The sequence below is a fragment of the Oncorhynchus nerka genome, linkage group LG9a, assembly GCF_034236695.1.
Source record: "Oncorhynchus nerka isolate Pitt River linkage group LG9a, Oner_Uvic_2.0, whole genome shotgun sequence".
NCBI classification, from domain to species: Eukaryota; Metazoa; Chordata; class Actinopteri; order Salmoniformes; family Salmonidae; genus Oncorhynchus; species Oncorhynchus nerka.
The window spans coordinates 28,254,790-28,274,556 of record NC_088404.1 but is presented as its reverse complement, the minus strand read 5'-3'; the positions used below and the strand labels follow the sequence as shown (position 1 = coordinate 28,274,556).

Genomic DNA, 19,767 nt, shown 5'->3' with positions numbered 1-19,767 from the left:
TGGATTAACAAGGAGTTAAGCTTTATTGTGACATATTGCATGTGTATTTTCAAGAATGTTAAATATTTACAATTCTGTAGTTTGAATTTGGCGCCTTGCACTTTCATTGGATGATGGTCAGGTGGGACGGTAGCCTCCCATCTAGCCTAGAGAGGTTAAAACATGTTGGTATTACAGACTCGGAAAGGGAGAGGTTGAAAATATCAGTGAAGACACTTGCTACTTCGTCAGCCCATACTCGAATGTATGTATGTATGGATCATAATGTATTTGTTTTATTCACATGTTTTCAAGTACTGGTCATGAATAATGCATTCCGATTCTTGCATAGATTGTAATGGACACATGATGTGTGTAAAATACTTTTTTGAATGTTGTACTGATTATGATGAGCTAATGATAAGCTATTTGCCAGATATGTTTGGCGCCATGTTTGTGGACATCATACAATGCATTCTGGTTGTCATTTAAGCGTCTGTCAGACCAAAGCTGTTATAGCAAGGGACAGTTCACTCGACTGACTTATGGTGGTTTCAAGACAACTGTGAACTCTTAAAAATACTAGATCAAATTATGACATCAATGATCTTCAGGTAGGAAAGTTGGAGCTCTAGAAGGAGACCAGAGCTCCCGAGTTCGAATTCAAAACTATTTTTCCAGTTGTCTTGAACGCACTGAATTCTGAGATTTCCCTGTTCCCAGTTGTTTTGAACATGCCATCAGATTGTAACTTTGGTACTTCAGGGTTGCCAGCTCAGACCTCCATTTCGGGCAGTTGAATTTTTTATTTAGCGTATAAACTTATTTTTTGTTTGCCCCCATTTATTGATAAATCCTCCATCATAGTAATATGACACCCCTTCATGGACTTGAACCCCCCCCCCCCCACAAATTCAATTAACCCCCCCACAACGGTTTCATCCCTGTTTAGCTTTCACGCTATGGTTAGGCTAGGCAGTAGGCTTGCATTTGGTGTGATGATCTGTGAGGTGAAAACCTTTCATTTGCTTTGTGATTTGTCAAATAAGGTAAATGACTTGTCAAGTCATGTGCTCCTGTTCTTGTATACTCTGTAACAAGTACATCAACGATTTGTAATATGCTGAAAAGTGGCTAAACTAAGTTCATATTTTTCAGGCAATGAACGTAGCCATCTTTCACTTTGTTTATTTGCGTTTTATAGCGAATGGCCTTCTGGGATTAGGGAGTTTTCTCCAAGTCAAACATAAACAAACATTGCTGGCGTCATAAACAATTTACCTTCTCTTAGCTTAGCTGACACCCATCTATTTTCAAAACAATATTACATTTCTCCCTTGTGCTCACCAGAGATGTGGTACATTGTAAACTAGTCTAGCTGTTAGGTCGCTAACTTATGTTTTGTTTTTTTGACAGCTCAGCCTGTTATTTAGACTGGTTTATGGAATGGGTTTAGCTGTGTATCCCATCTTTTACAATAAAAGGTGAAATTGAGGAATAAAGTTGTGAAGACCTTTATTTCCCATCAGTACAAAACATTGTTGAGACTCTTTTCAGAGAACAATGATGTTTAGACGCATTTATTGCATCATACGTTCTGTCGCTACTGTTCCAATCACATGTTTGTGATCGTACGCTGCAGGGACCACTCAACAATGATCACAAATAAGTGATTGTACGCGTCAAAGGGTTAATCATGTTTACTCAATATCACCATTCAATGAAAAGAGCTTGGCTGAAAAATTCATAGTCTTAACCATATGTCTATCACTGCAAGGCTATGACTAGCTCAAATCAGGTTTCCTGGTCCTCATGTCAATGTGAATCTGCATGTTTATAAGCATGGCTGTTTGAGACACGGAGGAAGAAAATGGCCTAATGGATCCATGTAAATGAAGATGGAGAGTAAATAGACGTGGAAATTTTGAAATTGGGCTGGCACGCTAATCAGAGGCAGACGGGAGACACCAATCAGTCTTCCAGGACGGAGACCGGGCACATCCAATGGCACTTCTTATTTCCATTCTCCACGCTCGTAAATCCTGTCAGCTCCCTCACACATAGACAGCGGCTGCATTTCACGCTGTTCTCTGAGCCACAATCAGCAGAGCCACAGTCTCTGTGGCTGGAGGAGAGGAGAGAGGGAATGAGACAGAGGGAGAGAGATTTATGTTTTTTTTTTATTCGGATCCCCATTAGCTGTTAAAGAAGCAGCAGCTATTCTTCCTGGCATCCACACAAAACATAGGACAAAATACAGAACACTAATGGACTTGAGGTATGGTTTTTAAAACTGATTTTATTGCTTGCCTGAGTTACCTGAGGTGGAAGAGAATTCCATGTAGTCATTGCTCTATACAGTACTGTGTGTCTCCCAGCCTCTGTTCTGGACTTGGGGACTGTGAAGAGACCCTTGATTGCGTATCTTGTGGGGTATGTATGGGGTTTTGAGCTGTGGTAAGTGTCTGAACAGTCTATTCGGTACTGTCAGCATGTCAATACTTCTTACAAAGACCAGCAGTGATTCAGTCAATCTCTCCTCCACTCCGAACCAAGAGAGACATACGTGCATGTTATTGAAATTGGCAATTCATGTACATTTGATGGCCAGACGTGCTGCTCGGTTCTGGGTCAGCTGCAGCTTTTATAGGTACGTTTTTGCTTCATCTGAACGTACAACTGGGCAATAGTCAAGATGCGACAAAAGCAGAGCCAGTAGGACTTGTTTGTTTGCATGTGAAAACAGAACATATCTTTATAACAGATGGACCTCTCCCCATCTTTACAACAACATAATCAAAATGCTTTGACCATGTTTACACAGTTTACAATCTACACTGAACAAAAATATAAACGCAACATGTCTTGGACCCATGTTCCATGAGCTGAAATAAAAGGTCCCACAAATGTTCCATACGTACAAAAAGCTTATTTCTCTCAAATGTTGAGCACAAATTTGATTACATCGCTGTTAGTGGGCATTTCTTATTTGCAAAGGTAATTCATCCACCAGACAGGTTTGGCATATCAAGAAGCTGATTAAAAAACATGATCATTACACAGGTACACATTGTGCTGGGGACAATAAAAGGCCACTCTAAAATGTGCAGTTTTGTCACACAACACATATGTGTCAAGTTTTGAGGGAGCATGCAATTGGCATGCTGACTGCAGGAATATCCACCAGGACTGTTACATTAGAATTTAATGTTAATGTCTCCACCATAATCCGCCTCAACATCACGTTAGAGAATTTTTCAGTACGTCCAACCGGCCTCGCAGACCACGTGTATGGCGTCATGTGGGCAAGCGGTTTGCTGATGTCAACGTTGTGAACAGAGTGCCCCATGGTTTGGTTATGGTATGGGAAGGCATAAGCTATGGACACCAAACACAATTACATTTTATCTTTGGCAATTTGAATGCACAGAAATACTGTGACGAGATCATCAAGCCCATTGTCGTGCCATTCATCATCACCTCATATCATCACCTCATCATCACCATCACCTCATATTTCAGCATTATAATGCATGTCCCCATGTCACAAGGATCTGTACACAATTCCTGGAAGCTGAAAATATCCCAGTTATTCCATGGCCTGCATAGTCACCAGACATGTCAGCCATTGAGCATGTTTGGGATGCTCTGAATCGACGTAAACGACAGCATGTTCCAATATCCAGAAACTTCACACAGCCATTGAAGAGGAGTGGGACAACATTACACAATCAACAACCTTATCAACTCTATGAGAAGGAGATGTGTCACGCTGCATGAGGCAAATGGTGGTCACACTAGATACTGTCTGGTTTATCTGATCCATGCCCCTGACCTTTTGACAGATGCATATTTGTATTTCCAGTCATATAAAATCCATAGATTAGGGCCAAATGAATTTATTTCTGATTTGCTTATATGAATTGTAACTCAGTAAAATCTTTGAAATTGTTGCATGTTGCGTTTATATTTTTGTTCAGTATAATATAACACCAAGAGGTTTAGTCTCATCTACTTGCTCAAAAGCCACTGTTCATTACCAGATTCAGCTGATGTCCAGTACCTACATGGGTAATATATGGTCAACAATATCTAAGGCTGCAAAAAAAGGGTTCTCTGGCTGTCCCCATAGGAGAACAATTTGAAGAACCCCTTTTGGTTCCAGGTATAACCCAAAATAGTTGTTGTTTTACCCAATAAATTACTGGGAGTTTATATATACAGTATATAGCACCTGGAATACTGAGAGATAAATACAAATTGAGCTTGGTTTAGATATTATTGCGCTTACATTTACATTACATTTAAGTCATTTAGCAGACGCTCTTATCCAGAGCGACTTACAAATTGGTGCGTTCACCTTAAGACATCCAGTGGAACAGCCACTTTACAATAGTGCATCTAAATCTTTTAAGGGGGTGAGAAGGATTACTTTATCCTATCCTAGGTATTCCTGAAAGAGGTGGGGTTTCAGGTGTCTCCGGAAGGTGGTGATTGACTCCGCTGTCCTGGCGTCGTGAGGGAGTTTGTTCCACCATTGGGGGGCCAGAGCAGCGAACAGTTTTGACTGGGCTGCGCGGGAACTGTACTTCCTCAGTGGTAGGGAGGCGAGCAGGCCAGAGGTGGATGAACGCAGTGCCCTTGTTTGGGTGTAGGGCCTGATCAGAGCCTGGAGGTACTGAGGTGCCGTTCCCCTCACAGCTCCGTAGGCAAGCACCATGGTCTTGTAGCGGATGCGAGCTTCAACTGGAAGCCAGTGGAGAGAGCGGAGGAGCGGGGTGACGCTTACCCCTGTACTCTATTCATTGAGAGATTTTTTTCTTCCTGGCATTTGTTACACATCCATTATGCTCTGTATTTGATTATTTTAATACAAATAATATTCAAATTCCCGAATGCAATGCATTTCTCCCACAGGAAAACAGCTGCAGTGCAGCAAGGCAGTTTGATGGCACTGGGTCTGACTCCCATCATGGTATCACTCTGCACAAAACCAATATCAGCATCAACAGCACTTTGGCTATACCGTAAACCATGTAAGACTCCTCTGTTTTCACACCATGTGTAATGCATTGCTAGGTTATATGTTATTTTATATGTTGTGTAAGTTGTTTACTTTTGAAATGGTTTTTTTCTGTGGCCTCCTTTTCTGAGATCTCAGGCTCTGAGTACTCACAATAGGAGAGGCGAGGTGTTGACATGTCACTCCATTTAAGTTGAGAGCACAGCACACATTTAAGAGAGAGAGTGAGAAGGACAGATTGGTACCAAGAGAACAAGTGAGTGGGAGGGTGTGGGAGTGTTTGTGTGTTACACTGCTATTTTCTCTTTACAGTCTCTCTGCAACTCCTCTGATTCCTCACGAGGCCAAGACTAACACACACACACTCTACTCTACTCTGGAGTGGCACATTTGGAGTGGCTGACCAGCGAGGAGCAGAGAAGTGTTAATGCTGTCGGGGAGGAGAAAGGCTGAGCCCTGAGTGGTTTGTTGTCTCCCTCTGTGAATTACACATTCTGTTGACAGTAGATGGGATTCTGCCATCTGAAGAATTACAGCTGTACATAGGGATGTCAAGTGCCACTCAGCGAGGAGTCTCCACTATGATTGCAATCAATATCGGTTAAAGTGGAGGTTAACAGCACAGTGACTGTCAGTAGTTTAAGCTGGTTGGTTATTGGCATCGTATCTGTGAACTATTGACACATAATTTCCCTTCCCACAGATTCCCTCCGAGAGGCTCTTAGTAACTTGAAGCAGATAACACAAAAGTTCAATTTCAATCAAAAGTACTGCAAAGCAACACAAAATATATAAGTAGTTTACGCTTTTTGCTTTCATATTAACAACTATTTCCACAAAGAAAACAAAGAGAATTAGAGAAACCTAGGAGATTCCGCAAAAATATGAGCAAGGAAGATATCAGCAACCCAAAACTGATTCAGATTGCTACCATATAGAGGACAAAACTATAAGAATAGCTATAAATATAGTTGTTTCTGGGGAATTTGTAAGGGAAAATATATCCAAAGCGTTCCTTATAATTTGGTCAGTATATCCCAACCACAACTGAAATAACAATTTCTGTATTACTTGAAACTGTTGGTCAGTTCAGAAAGTAACCACGCCTGACAATTTTATGCAGAACCACTGTGTGAAAGTCAGTTCTGGATCTGTTCAGTTCGATTGAACGTTTCTACATTGTATAATGTCTTGTACTGAACAACACATTTCCCCAAAACACTTTTCAACATTCTTGAACAGACTTTGAGGTAGCTTACGTTTGCTCCATTTGGTGGGTGTGGCGGGGTGTGGCTTGAAGCAATGAGTGGCGTACTTGAAGCGCAGTGATACATTTTGAACCCACAACCCACCCCTCCCCATTTTTCAACTGGTCATTCAACAGCACTGTTTCCATTTCATTTAACCTTGCATTACATTTTTTCGAACTGAACGCAGCCCTGGTGACTTTTCTACTCCAAAATGTATGGTGGCACCATTCAAATATAATTTTCCCCTCCAAAAAATGTTCCTAACTGATTTAGTTTAGTAGCTATAACTAAATAGGCTGAAGCATCGGGTTGCCCATCTGTATTTGTGCTAATCATTAGCTAGATCAATGCATCTCAAACTTTTTCAGTCATGGCCACCTTTCATCATGGTGGAACATTCTATGCCCCCTGACATCCCTCAATTAAATGAACTGCAACTAATGTTACACAAAAATTAAGTATAAGAATACCTTTTATTCAACCAAAAACAGTATATACAAACACCAGTATCTGGTTTCCCTTCCATATTGAAATAAAAACAACTATTCATGAAGGAGAAATAAACCTGCTTACTGCTGTGCAATATCACATCCATCTCTATCAATAAAGGCTATTGTCATGACTCTCCTATGATGATCCAAAAGATCAGATTGCAGTGGATCAGTTCTACAGAGTTATATCTCCCACAGAGGGGGGAGGGATGGATGTGGAGTTTTTATAAACCATAGGCAGCTGACAATTCCTTTTGGGGTCTAGTTTGGGTGATTGGAATGTCTGTGTGCCTTATGAAGAGTTTGCTGGCCAAAAACTACAACATCAAACAATGGACACTGGAACAACATATTTCAACATCTTAATTTTATTAAACAATTAATGTCTATTTTGTGAAAGTAGCATGAAGACGTTGTAATGAAAACTTTGTAACTTGAAGAGTTTTCATACCGTGTATATCATGTTTACATACTTTACGTTGCATGGAAAATATATAGGATGAAGAGAATGTTTTGTTGACAATAAGATTGTGATTTTAGTTCTCTAACGAGATCATATTAAATTGTGAAACCTTGCCTCGTAACTAGCCACGCCCCAGGGAACCCAGAGAGCGTGTCAACATGATGTAAACGCCCCCTTTTATAAAGCATTTGAGTTAAGAATTCATTTGGGGGTGGCCTGTTTTGTGACTATGTTTAACAGCAGAGAAAGCCCCCTAAATGATATTTTTTTCAATTTGAAATTTGAGGATTTTTCCTAGCAACCCCAACATTAGAAAAGTTATTCATATTTCCATGAAAGCTGTACACCACCATGGTACAAAGATTGTCTTAGGGTAATTTTTGACCTGGCAGTTATAAAATCATTTACACACCACACACACACACACACACACACACACACACACACACACACACACACACACACACACACACACACACACACACAATGATAAATTGAGATTGTGTGATACTGACTGAACTCAGACAAAACTAAAATATTGTGCATGTGCAGCATCTCCCCTCAACTACCCCACATGACTCAAGTTCACAGACAAAATAAAAAACATTTTAGACAAAATAAAAACAATTTCAGACATAATAAAAATGTATTGAAAGCATTGTTTACAATTGGGGAATGCAATCAGAGGCTATGCACTCCTCTCAACAAGGGGGAGAGAGGCCTTCTCATCAAAGTTTGCCTTCACCCGACCACCACTCTAGTTTCTTACCTCCCAAAGAGGAACACGAATGTGGTCCCCCCCAAGCACACTGCACAAAATGGCTGAGATCAGTATACGTGAGGGCAGGAAGCCAGCCATCATCCTGGACTACAACCACAACAAAGGAGGCGTGGAAAACCTGGACAAGGTGATTGGAACTTAGAGCTGCAGGAGGATTACTGCCTGCTGGCCCCTGGTCATCTTCCATAACATCATTGATGTGTCCTCATACAATGCCTTTGTGATATGGAACAAGATCAACCCTACCTGGATGCCTGATAAGCGGAACAAGAGGAGGGTGTTCTTGGAGCAGCTGGGAAAGGCACTTGTAACCCCACACATTCAAGGAAGGGAGCGCCTCCCCCGCACAGCAACCACTGCAGCGCTTGTGAAAGCTGTTCAGGGGGCTGTATCTTGTCCTGATCCACCGGAGGCTGCAGCTGGGACAGGCAAGAGGAGGAGATGCCAATAATGCCTGCCAAAGAATAACTGTAAAACAAATACTATATACTGCACATGTGAGAAATACATCAGTAAAGTCCATGGACACACACTTGCAAACTGTCCTACATGTTCTAATTAGAGTTGATTTATGTTCTTCACATTTTTGTTTTGTATCTATTATCTTATTATATTGTTATGTATTGTTGTTGTTTATACACCTTGTGGGTGGGAGCAATTCGTGGCGGATGGTTTCTCATCAGAGGCAAACGGAAAAATACTGCAGCTGGAGATTACGCAATAATTGCAACGGAGGACACCACCTGGTAGATGTAGTCTCTTATGATCAATCTTCCAATGATATGCCTACAAATACGTCACAATGCTGCAGACACCTTGGGGAAACGTGGAAAGCGTAAGCTGACTCCTAGCTCCTCCACAGCCATATAAGGAGTCGTTGGCGTGAGGCGGTTTAAAAAAATGCGGCACTTCCTGATTGGATTTGTATCTGGGTTTCGCCTGTAACATCAGTTCTGTTGCACTCACAGACAATATCTTTGCAGTTTTGGAAATGTCAGAGTGTTTTCTTTCCAAAGCAGTCAATTATATGCATAGTCGAGCATATTTTCGTGACAAAATATATTGTTGCTCATCGCAAAATTTTTATAGCGCCACCTAGTCGCAAGAAGTTAAATAAAGGTAAAATAAAAAATAAATAAATAAAATGTTACACTATATATGTTTTGTTTGATAAAGTTCATATTTATATAAAAAAATCTGAGTTTACTTTGGCGCATTACGTTCAGTAGTTCTTAAACTTGCGGTGATTGTGCAGAGCCACATCAAATTACAGAAATACTCATAATAAACATTGATAAAGATACGACTATTATACATGGAACTTTAGATAAACTTCTCCTTAATGCAACCTCTGTTTCAGATTTCAATTTTTTTTTACGGAGAAAGCAAACCATGCAATAATCTGAGTTCAGCCTTTAGGCAACAAAGCAGCCAAAAAGATACCCGCCATATTGGGTTGTCAACATTACTCAGAAATGGCATTTTAAATATTCACTTACCTTTGATGATCTTCATCAGAATGCACTCCCAGGAATCCCAGTTCCACCATAAATGTTTGATTTGTTCGATAATGTCCATCAGTTATGTCCAAATATCTTCTTTTGTTAGGGCGTTTGGTAAACAAATCCAAAGGCGCGTTCAGGTAGCGCCGAACATCGGACGAAAAGTTCAAAAAGGTCCGTTACAGCCCGTAGAAACATGCCAAACAAAGTATGGAATCAATCTTTACGATGTTTTTAACATAAAACTTCATTAAACTTTTGCGACTAGCAAACCCACATCAGGGAGCGTAATCATAGCCTCAAATGCATTAGCATAACGCAGCGATAAAATATATAGTGAAAACAATAGTGGTCCTAAAACGGAACCTTGAGGAACACCGAAATTTACAGTTGATTTGTCAGAGGACAAACCATTCACAGAGACAAACTGATATCTTTCCGACAGATAAGATCTAAACCAGGCCAGAACTTGTAGACCAATTTGGGTTTCCAATCTCTCCAAAATAATGTGGTGATCAATGGTATCAAAAGCAGCACTAAGGTCTAGGAGCACGAGGACAGATGCAAAGCCTGGGTCTGATGCCATTTAAAGGTAATTTACCACCTTCACAAGTGCAGTCTCAGTGCTATGATGGGGTCTAAAACCAGACTGAAGCATTTCGTATACATTGTTTGTCTTCAGGAAGGCAGTGAGTTGCTGCGCAACAGCCTTTTCTAAAAATTTTGAGAGGAATGGAAGATTCGACATAGGCCGATAGTTTTTTATATTTTCTGGGTCAAGGTTTGGCTTTTTCAAGAGAGGCTTTATTACTGCCACTTTTAGTGAGTTTGGTACGCATCCGGTGGATAGAGAGCCGTTTATTATGTTCAACATAGGAGGGCCAAGCACAGGAAGCAGCTCTTTCAGTAGTTTAGTTGGAATAGGGTCCAGTATGCAGCTTGAAGGTTTAGAGGCCATGATTATTTTCATCATTGTGTCAAGAGATATAGTACTAAAACACTTGAGCGTCTCTCTTGATCCTAGGTCTTGGCAGAGTTGTGCAGACTCAGGACAACTGAGCTTTGAAGGAATACGCAGATTTAAAGAGGAGTACGTAATTTTCTTTCTAGTAATTATGATCTTTTCCTCAAAGAAGTTCACGAATGTATCACTGCTGAAGTGAAAGCTATTCTCTCTTGGGGAATGCTGCTTTTTAGTTAGCTTGGCGACAGTATCAAAAAGGAATTTCGGATTGTTCTTATTTTCCTCAATTAAGTTAGAAAAATAGGATGATCGAGCAGCAGTAAGGGCTCTTCGGTACTCTTTCCAACTAGTCGGAAGACTTCCAGTTTGGTGTGGCGCCATTTCCGTTCCAATTTTCTGGAAGCTTGCTTCAGAGCTCAGGTATTTTCTGTGTACCAGGGAGCTAGTTTCTTTTGAGAAATGTTTTTAGTTTTTAGGGGTGCAACTGCATCTAGGGTATTGCGCAAGGTTAAATTGAGTTCCTCAGTTAGGTGGTTAACTGTTTTTTGTCCTCTGGCGTCCATGGGTAGAAAGAGGGAATCTGGAAGGAGATCAAGGAATCTTTGTGTTGTCTGTGAATTTATAGCACGACTTTTGATGTTCCTTGGTTGGGGTCTGAGCAGATTATTTGTTGCAATTGCAAACGTAATAAAATGGTGGTCCGATAGTCCAGGATTATGAGGAAAAACATTAAGATCCACAACATTTATTCCATGGGACAAAACTAGGTCCAGAGTATGACTGTGACAGAGACATGTTGGACAAAACCCACTGAGTCGATGATGGCTCCTAAAGCCTTTTGGAGTGGGTCTGTGGACTTTTCCATGTTAATATTAAAGTCACCAAAGATTAGAATATTATCTACTATGACTACAAGGTCCAAGTTGAATTCAGGGAACTCAATGAGGAGCGCTGTATATGGCCCAGGAGGCCTGTAAACAGTAGCTATAAAAAGTGATTGAGTAGGCTGCATAGATTTCATGACTAGAAGCTCAAAAGACGAAAACATAATTTTTTTGGTAAATTGAAATTTGCTGTCGTAAATGTTAGCAACACCTCCGCCTTTGCGGGATACATGGGGGATATGGTCACCAGTGTAGCCAGGAGGTGAGGCCTCATTTAACACAGTAAATTTATCAGGCTTAAGCCATGTTTCAGTCAGGCCAATCACATCAAGATTATGATCAGTGATTAGTTCATTGACTATAATTGCCTTTGAAGTAAGGGATCTAACATTAATCAAATCAAATCAAATCAAATTTATTTATATAGCCCTTCGTACATCAGCTGATATGTCAAAGTGCTGTACAGAAACCCAGCCTAAAACCCCAAACAGCAAACAATGCACGTTAAGTAGCCCTATTTTGAGATGTGAGGTATCATGATCTCTTTCAATAATGACAGGAATGGAGGAGGTCTTTATCCTTGTGAGATTGCTAAGGTGAACACCGCCATGTTTAGTTTTGCCCAACCTAGGTCGAGGCACAGACACGGTCTCAATGGTGATAGCTGAGCTGACTACACTGACTGTGCTAGTGGCAGACTCCACTATGCTGGCAGGCTGGCTAACAGCCTGCTGCCTGGACTGCACCCTATTTCATTGTGGAGCTAGAGGAGTTAGAGCCCTGTCTATGTTGGTAGATAAGATGAGAGCACCCCTCCAGATGGAGTCCGTCACTCCTCAGCAGGTCAGGCTTGGTCCAGAAAGAGGGCCAATTATCTACAAATTCTATCTTTTGGGAGGGGCAGAAAACAGTTTTCAACCAGCAATTGAGCTGTGAGACTCTGCTGTAGAGCTCATCACTCCCCCTAACTGGGAGGGGGCCAGAGACAATTACTCGATGCCGATGTTTCTTTTTCTAACATGAGGTTATGGTCCACATGGTGAAATTAATATAATTAAAAGACCAGGAAATGGTAAAACCCTCTGAAACACTTTACGAGAGAAGAGGGGGAAGACCAAACATTCTCAGTCTGCAGCTTGGTATTGTGGAGTAGTCTAGGACAATTGAGCAAAGACAGGAGGGAAGAACATATCCCTCTCACCACCGGGTGGTACACCTCTGATATATCCATTCTAACGAACACTCCAAGACAAAGAAGAATACAACTAAGAAGGACATTGTGACCTCTGGTGGACAACCAGAGACTTAGTCGCAATAGACGGAGCGAGTGGTTTCAACAGAGAGACGACAGAGAAAGATGTCTACGTGTAAATATATGTTGCTTTTCTAATTCGAATGAGCGGTTATTAGGGTGCCAAATATTCATGTTTACGATGAGCGTAGTTGCCAAATGTATGTACGACAAGTCCACTCTCTTTGTCTCACCCGATCTTTATCTTTCCCCACCCCCTTTCCATTGTGTAGCAAGCCATCATATCGGGTTAGTCCACTAGGGACTGTTTTCATTGCATTACGTTAGTAATCAATAACCTATACCGTGTGTGTGTTTATGTATTTCTGCGTGATTATTTAATTAGTTAGTAAATAAATAATTAATCAACTTTTTGTATCGCTGATTCATCACTTAGGTTAGGGTTCGTGCAGATTTACGAAGTCAACGACGTTCAGAATGAGACTGAAGAGGTAATAATTAATAATTTAATATTACCGATGTAAGAGATATTTATAATATCTTTCGAGTTAAAGTCGGAAGATAGTAACTCGTTAAAGAATGATTCCCGTGGTTCCCCAAATTCCTAATGAGTTAGTTGTTACATGATTAATTTAATTGAGTAATAATTAAACTCAGTAGGTAATTACTTGATAAATAGCAGTCATCACATTAATGATAGCTACGTCACGACACTAGAATGACCACAAGCTGCAGCTGAGGTCTACAATTAGTCACAACCCAGAAATGCAACATGAGGTTAAAGAAGACAAAGGAACCTCTTAATAATCAGTGGTACGGTTGAGTAGCTGTATCTAAGAAGGTGAATTTAAGTAGGACGATCCGTTTATTCTCTTCAAATCATCGTGTCCTACACGGCTTTCATCGCCACTCTGGTATCATCAACACGGCTGATTAGCCGTCCTCAGGAGACCACTCTTCCAGAACAAGTGCAAGTAAACAGACGACTGGGCCTCCCGGGTGGCGCAGTGGTTAAGGGCGCTGTACTGCAGCCCGAGGAAGACCTCCCGTTATTGGTGGATCTGTCGCATCGCAGCACTAGCTGTGCCACAAGAGACTCTGGGTTTGCGCCCGGGCTCTGTCGTAACCGGCCGCGACCGGGAGGTCCGTGGGGCGACGCACAATTGGCATAGTGTCGTCTGGGCTAGGGAGGGTTTGGCCGGTAGGGATATCCTTGTCTCATCGCGCACTAGCGACTCCTGTGGCGGGGCGGGCGCAGTGCATGCTAAACAAGGTTGCCAGGTGCACGGTGTTTCCTCCGACACATTGTTGCGGCTGGCTTCCGGGTTGGATGTGCGCTGTGTTAAGAAGCAGTGTGGCTTGGTTGGGTTGTGTATCGGAGGACACATGACTTTCAACCTTCGTCTCTCCCGAGCCCGTGCGGGAGTTGTAGCGATGAGACAAGGTAGTAGCTACTAACAATTGGATACCACGAAATTGGGGAGAAAAGGGGGGTAAAACAAAATTCATTAATTACAAATTAAGTAAACAGACAACTAAGAAGAACAGTGTGACATCTTATGAACTATCAGAGACTTACACCAGAGAACGAAGGAGAAAGTCATCCGAAATATGAAGGCCCAATCGAACACTCCTCACCAAGCAGAACCCGGCCCACGAATAATTTGTTAAATGACTTGCCTAAAATAAAAAAATCTGGCCATGGTTTGTTTATTTGATCTATTCAGCGTAGCTCTATTCTACCCTGCGTGGGAGCTCAAAATTTAGTTTCTTACTGTTATAACTCAAATTTGTGATTTTGTCAATGCAATATGCTATTTTTATAGCAGTGTTTGTTATGTTATTTCTTTGAAATATTGTTTTATTTCTATATTCTAATATTGTTTTCTAATGAATAATTCCTCTGTATTCTGTACTTTTAGAAACCACAAACAGTATTTGCCAATATCATAACTAGAACTTTAGCTGGACATCTTTGGAGCTGGAGATTGAGGACATCTTTTGTATGCTAGCGTACACTCCTTAACAGTTTTACTGGATGACAACACAGCAAGAAAACACAGGCCAATATGTAATAGTAGTCTATTTTATTGCAGCATTGGTGGTTGGTTCAACAACAACTTGTTTTACTAGAGGGAAAAAAACTGAATATGCATAACCCATATTTAATAATCATGAAGTGACTGAACAACAACTGCATGTCCACCCCACCTCTAAAGGCATAGAATCATGGCAGGTCACCTGTCAAGTCACCTGTCAGGTCAGTCAGTCACTAATTTCTGCGCATGTGCTCAATATTTATTGAGCATATGATACTCCTCAAACACATGTACTTTGTCAACTTTCTCTGCTTACTTCTCCTGGTGCCAGACAGGCAGACATTACAGCGCCTCTGTGTGTGACTACCTTGAGCAGCAGTTTGAGGAACTTTGCAGGGAAAATGCCGTGCAGGGAGGTATAGGGGATTGTCCGCAGCAGGGCGACCCCCAGTGGATGGGCACCGAGTGGTGTGGTGCTCCTCCAGCAGCTCTCTCATGATGTTTTCTCTATACTTTTGGTAGAAAATGACTTTACCTATGAGGGAGTGGGGAGGATGGGGAAAGTTAGAGAATGATGAGGCAGTGGGTAGGTGGGTGAGATATTGTCACTATAATTGCATAATGGATTTGTATGTGAACTGTACATCCAATTACAAAAATACCTTGTTCAGTAATTATCTCACCTGTTAGTTGGCAGTGAACTATGCTGCCGTTGAGAGCAATCGGATGGAAAAATATATTCTTATACAACTTGGTCGTTTTCTGAGTGGCAGTAGCATTGTTGACGAAATGCAGGCATTGCAGCAGAACTAGAAGGTGGTCTTGGGAGAAGAGAGTGGCAAGAAGGGAGTTGCAAACATAGGATCTGTGCTCCAGTATTCTCTTAGGGGGTTCTTCTTTACTATCCCCATGAGAAGAACTGTCACCAGGAAGGTATACCAGGAAGGTATATATTTCACTAATTGTGGTTGTCACCCATTTAGCGAGTTTCCCCCTCACTCCTGGCTCACTCTTTTCCTGTAGCTCCAAGGCATAGCGATTGGTCTCCTCTACTGTGTCTCCCACCAGCTCCTCTGTCAGAAACAACTTGAAGCACTCTGCCTCAGTTAAAAATGGCAAGGGGCGTTGCACTCCAGACTGGGACTTTTCAAAGCAAACAGCAGGGCCAGGAGGGGTGAAATGGCTGGCGGCCTTCCAGCTACCACAGAACTCCTGTACTTCATCCACTGTCGGTCTGCCTCCTAGCTCACTAGCTACATACATAAACAACAACACTGAATGGCTCAGAGTGGGAGTGAGAGGTTACGTGGTTGACTGCCGGCACGTGCCATTTGTATCAATAAATCACTATCAGAAAATGTTTTGTGTGGTAATTATTTATATATTTACTGTTTTATTCACGTTTTGTGAATTATTCTTTCAAATTATGTGTGTAAAATACTTTTTTGAAGGTTGCACTGATTATGATGAGCTAAGCTAATTCCAGCTGTGTAGCCATGTTTGTTGACATACAAAGCATTCTGGGTTTCACGTAATTGTCTGTTTGACCAAAAATGAGGTGAGTAAGGGTTCACTCATTTTTTGAGGACTTCCGGATATTAATGGTGGGATGTGAACGATGGTAGAAGACACACCCCTTCAACATGCATACTATAAACAGACCAAACTCATCTTGTCTTCTCTTATTATCTTTGGTTTCTCCGAGGAAAAAAAGCATGGCTGCACGCTGAAACTAATCATAGTCGGATTACTTTTGATTTATAGAAAGTGTTTTACTAAATTTTTTTGATCAATGGTGAGCTCACCCGTGATGTGATAAATTATACATAGTAATTGCTATTAGCTAATTCACATTGTAATTTATGTCAGCCGAGAGTTAAAAAAATATGACCACTTGTGACTTTCCTCAGTTAGTGCTAGGACAAATGTAGCCTACATTTTTCCGGTTAGGATGATTGTGTTATGCTATAGATACTTCTGTGAATATCTGAACATTGCATCCAAAAATACGCTGCTCAAATTCTGGACATAAGTTTGTAAGGACTGTGTTTGTGTAAATAGTTTCTGAAAAACAGTGTGGCCAGCTCAAATGCTGACTTTTGCGTCATTCGAAATTGGCTGTTCTAAGTAAGCATTTTCAATAAGCGTTCTAATCACACGGGTGTGATCGTAAGCTTCAGGGACCACTGTAGAATGATCAAACCCGTGTGAAAGGGTTAAACACATTTTTCCCATGGTACCCCAAATTTCTTATGAGTTAATTGTTACATTATTCATTTAATCGAGTAATAATTAAGCGTATTAGGTCATTATTCGATAAATTGCAGTCATCACATTAATGATATCATGTTTGAAGTTAACACCCAGGTGCAGACAATGTCGAAGTACAAAATTTGAACACGGGCACGCAAAGGCAGGCAGGCTCAGGTCAGGCAGAGGTCAGTAATACAGAGTAGTGGGGCAAAGGTACTGGATGGCAGGCAGGCTCAGGGCAGACAGAGGTCGGTATTCCAGGGTAGAGGGAAAAGGTACAGGACGCAGGCAGGCTCAGTGTCAGGGCAGACAGAAAGGACAAACCGGGAAAACTAGAAAATAGACCAGGCAGGAGCAAGTGGAAAACCGCTGGTAGGTTTGATGAACAAAACGAACTGGCAACAGACAAACAGAGAACACAGGTATAAAAACACGGGGGAAATTGGGGGAGATGGGCGACACCTGGAGAGGGGTGGAGACAAGCACAAAGACAGGTGAAACAGAACAGGGCGTGACAAATGATAGTCACGTCACGACACTAGGGTCGGCCAATTTCTTTTGTGATTCTCTCAATTTAAATAAAATCTAAAGATGGTTGTGGAAGTATTATTTGAATGATTATCAGGTTGCATAAACATGATGAGTGCTTTACCCCCACAATTTTTGCATAAATAAACATAAATAAGGAGGATAAGTTGCTGCTGCTTTTACCAATTATCACTTGTTTTGAGAAACCGTGTACACATGAGAAATGCACATCTAGTCCTTCGCAATAGAAACTTTCTCTATTAGAAAAATAGAATGTTCTATATAATTCTTATTTGTGCAAAATGTGACTTTACTTCTTTATTTGTTACACGTTAGCTCACAGAATTAAAGGTTTGTTAGGAAGAGAGAGAAAGAGAGGAGCTATTGGAGCTATTTCTCCATTCTCCTTACAAGCCTTGCACAACTTTTTTTCACTTCACAAACCAAGGCCTCTGAGGACTGGCCAAACCAAAAGCATAATTGGCTGCGGGGGGGTGTCCAATCACAAAATTAGGAATTAAGTAGTACTGCGTAGTGTAAAGCAGTGAGAAAATAATTTCCAATCTATAAAATTCATCAGGGTAAAATTGACCTGTCTCTAATATTGGGTGCGAGCTCATGACTCCCCTGTCCCCCACCTGCTCATGGGTCAAACAGTGGTTTGCCCTTCAAAGCAGACCATATCCATGTCTTTCCCCACTAAAGTGAGAAAATAAATCCACACACGAGTCATATTGATCCCAATGGTTTTACCCAACTGAAAAGATAAAAGGAAAAGATAAAAGAGGGACACTTCCCCCTCTGCTCTCTCCCTTTCTTACACATGTACACGCACACACACACACGCACACGCACACACACACACACACATACACACACACACACACCTAGAGAGCTAGCAGTGTGCCGGTGAGTGTATAACTAGACAAGTTATCAAAAAGACATGAAAACCATTGGCTTTGGTCTGAATTGTCTGAATTTGGATGTGTGTTAAGGGAGTTAATGAGTATATCAGACCAACAAGGCATACACATCTTTCAGAGCTCTGGCGCCACAGAAGGCATGGTGCCAATTATGTATCGATAGACATTAAAGATGTCTGCTACGTCCAGCATTCAGTTGACAAATGTGAGCTGCAAACATAAATAATACAGTCTGACATTTGTTTTTTTTTTCTCTGAGTGTGTGGTAATCTGAAAAACATGACTCTCTCCTCGTGTAATTTGTTTGGCGTTGTTGGTATACAGTATAAAAAAAGCCTCTGCAGCACTCTGCCTGTGTCCATAGTCCCTGTTCACTTCTTATCACTAAGCCCTGAGGTGTGACACCAAACCACTAATAACTTTCCACTTTTTGTCATCATTCTTGCATGAAATTGGCTATTAGATGATTCTCGGGGACAAAGAGGGACTCTAATACAACAGGACGTGCACTGCAACTATTTGCTGGAAGATGCACAAAATACATACAGTATGCCTGACGGACACACGCACACACACACACACACACACACACACGCCAATCACTACTTTCAAAGTCAAATCCTGAAGTGGAATATGTTCCACCTATTTCTAATGCTGAAGGAGAAGCAAGGTGGAAGGGCATGAAAATCTGAGGATGCACAAGCATCCCCTTGAGGCAGGAGACTGATTTTGCTCACTAGCAGTGTCATTGTTTGAATATAGTAAGTGAGTCTGTCTCATGAAACAAAAAATTATTTGATATGGGGTGGCTGGTAGCCTAGCGGTTAAGCACGTTGGGCCAGTAACCGAAAAGTTGCGGGTTCCCCAAGCTGACTAGGTGAAAAATATGTTGATAAGCCCTTAAGCAAGGCACTGAACCTTAATTGCTCCTGTTAGTTGCTCTGGAAAAGAGAATCTGTTAAATTAGTGAAATTGTATTAATTTTGCTAGGAATGGCATTTTATTTCTTCTCTATGAGTTTAAGGTTTTTAACTGATCTGATTAAATCTGGATATCAAATCAAATCAATGTTTATTAGTCACGTGCAAAGAATACAACAGGTGTAGACCTTACAGTGAAATGCTTACTTACAGGCGCTAACCAATAGTGCAAAAAAGGTATTAGGTCAACAATAGGTAAGTAAAGAAATAAAAACAACAGTAGGAAGAGAGTGAAAAACAGTAGCGAGGCTATACTCTATGTTCTCTTAAATTATGTCAATATCTCTATCATTCTCCACTCTATTGTTATTCCTTCACTCTGAAAATGTCTTTCTAGCATTGGTCTCTCTTCGGTTAGACAGTCAGTGACTCAAAAACAGTCTACGGTACCAACTTTATGTGGGTCTGTCTCTACCTCACTGCATTTTCCTGCTTTCCTGCTCCAGCGCAGGAGC

General features: G+C 41.2%; 1 long non-coding RNA gene across 1 annotated transcript; it reads left to right on the top strand.

Moving 5' to 3' along the window:
- The first annotated feature begins 1,862 nt into the window (after positions 1–1,862).
- Positions 1,863–7,415, top strand: LOC115134725 (uncharacterized). Its single transcript, XR_003864364.2, has 3 exons — positions 1,863–2,257; positions 4,897–5,015; positions 5,315–7,415. It is a non-coding gene; the product is annotated as an uncharacterized LOC115134725 (long non-coding RNA).
- Positions 7,416–19,767: the final 12,352 nt, after the last annotated feature.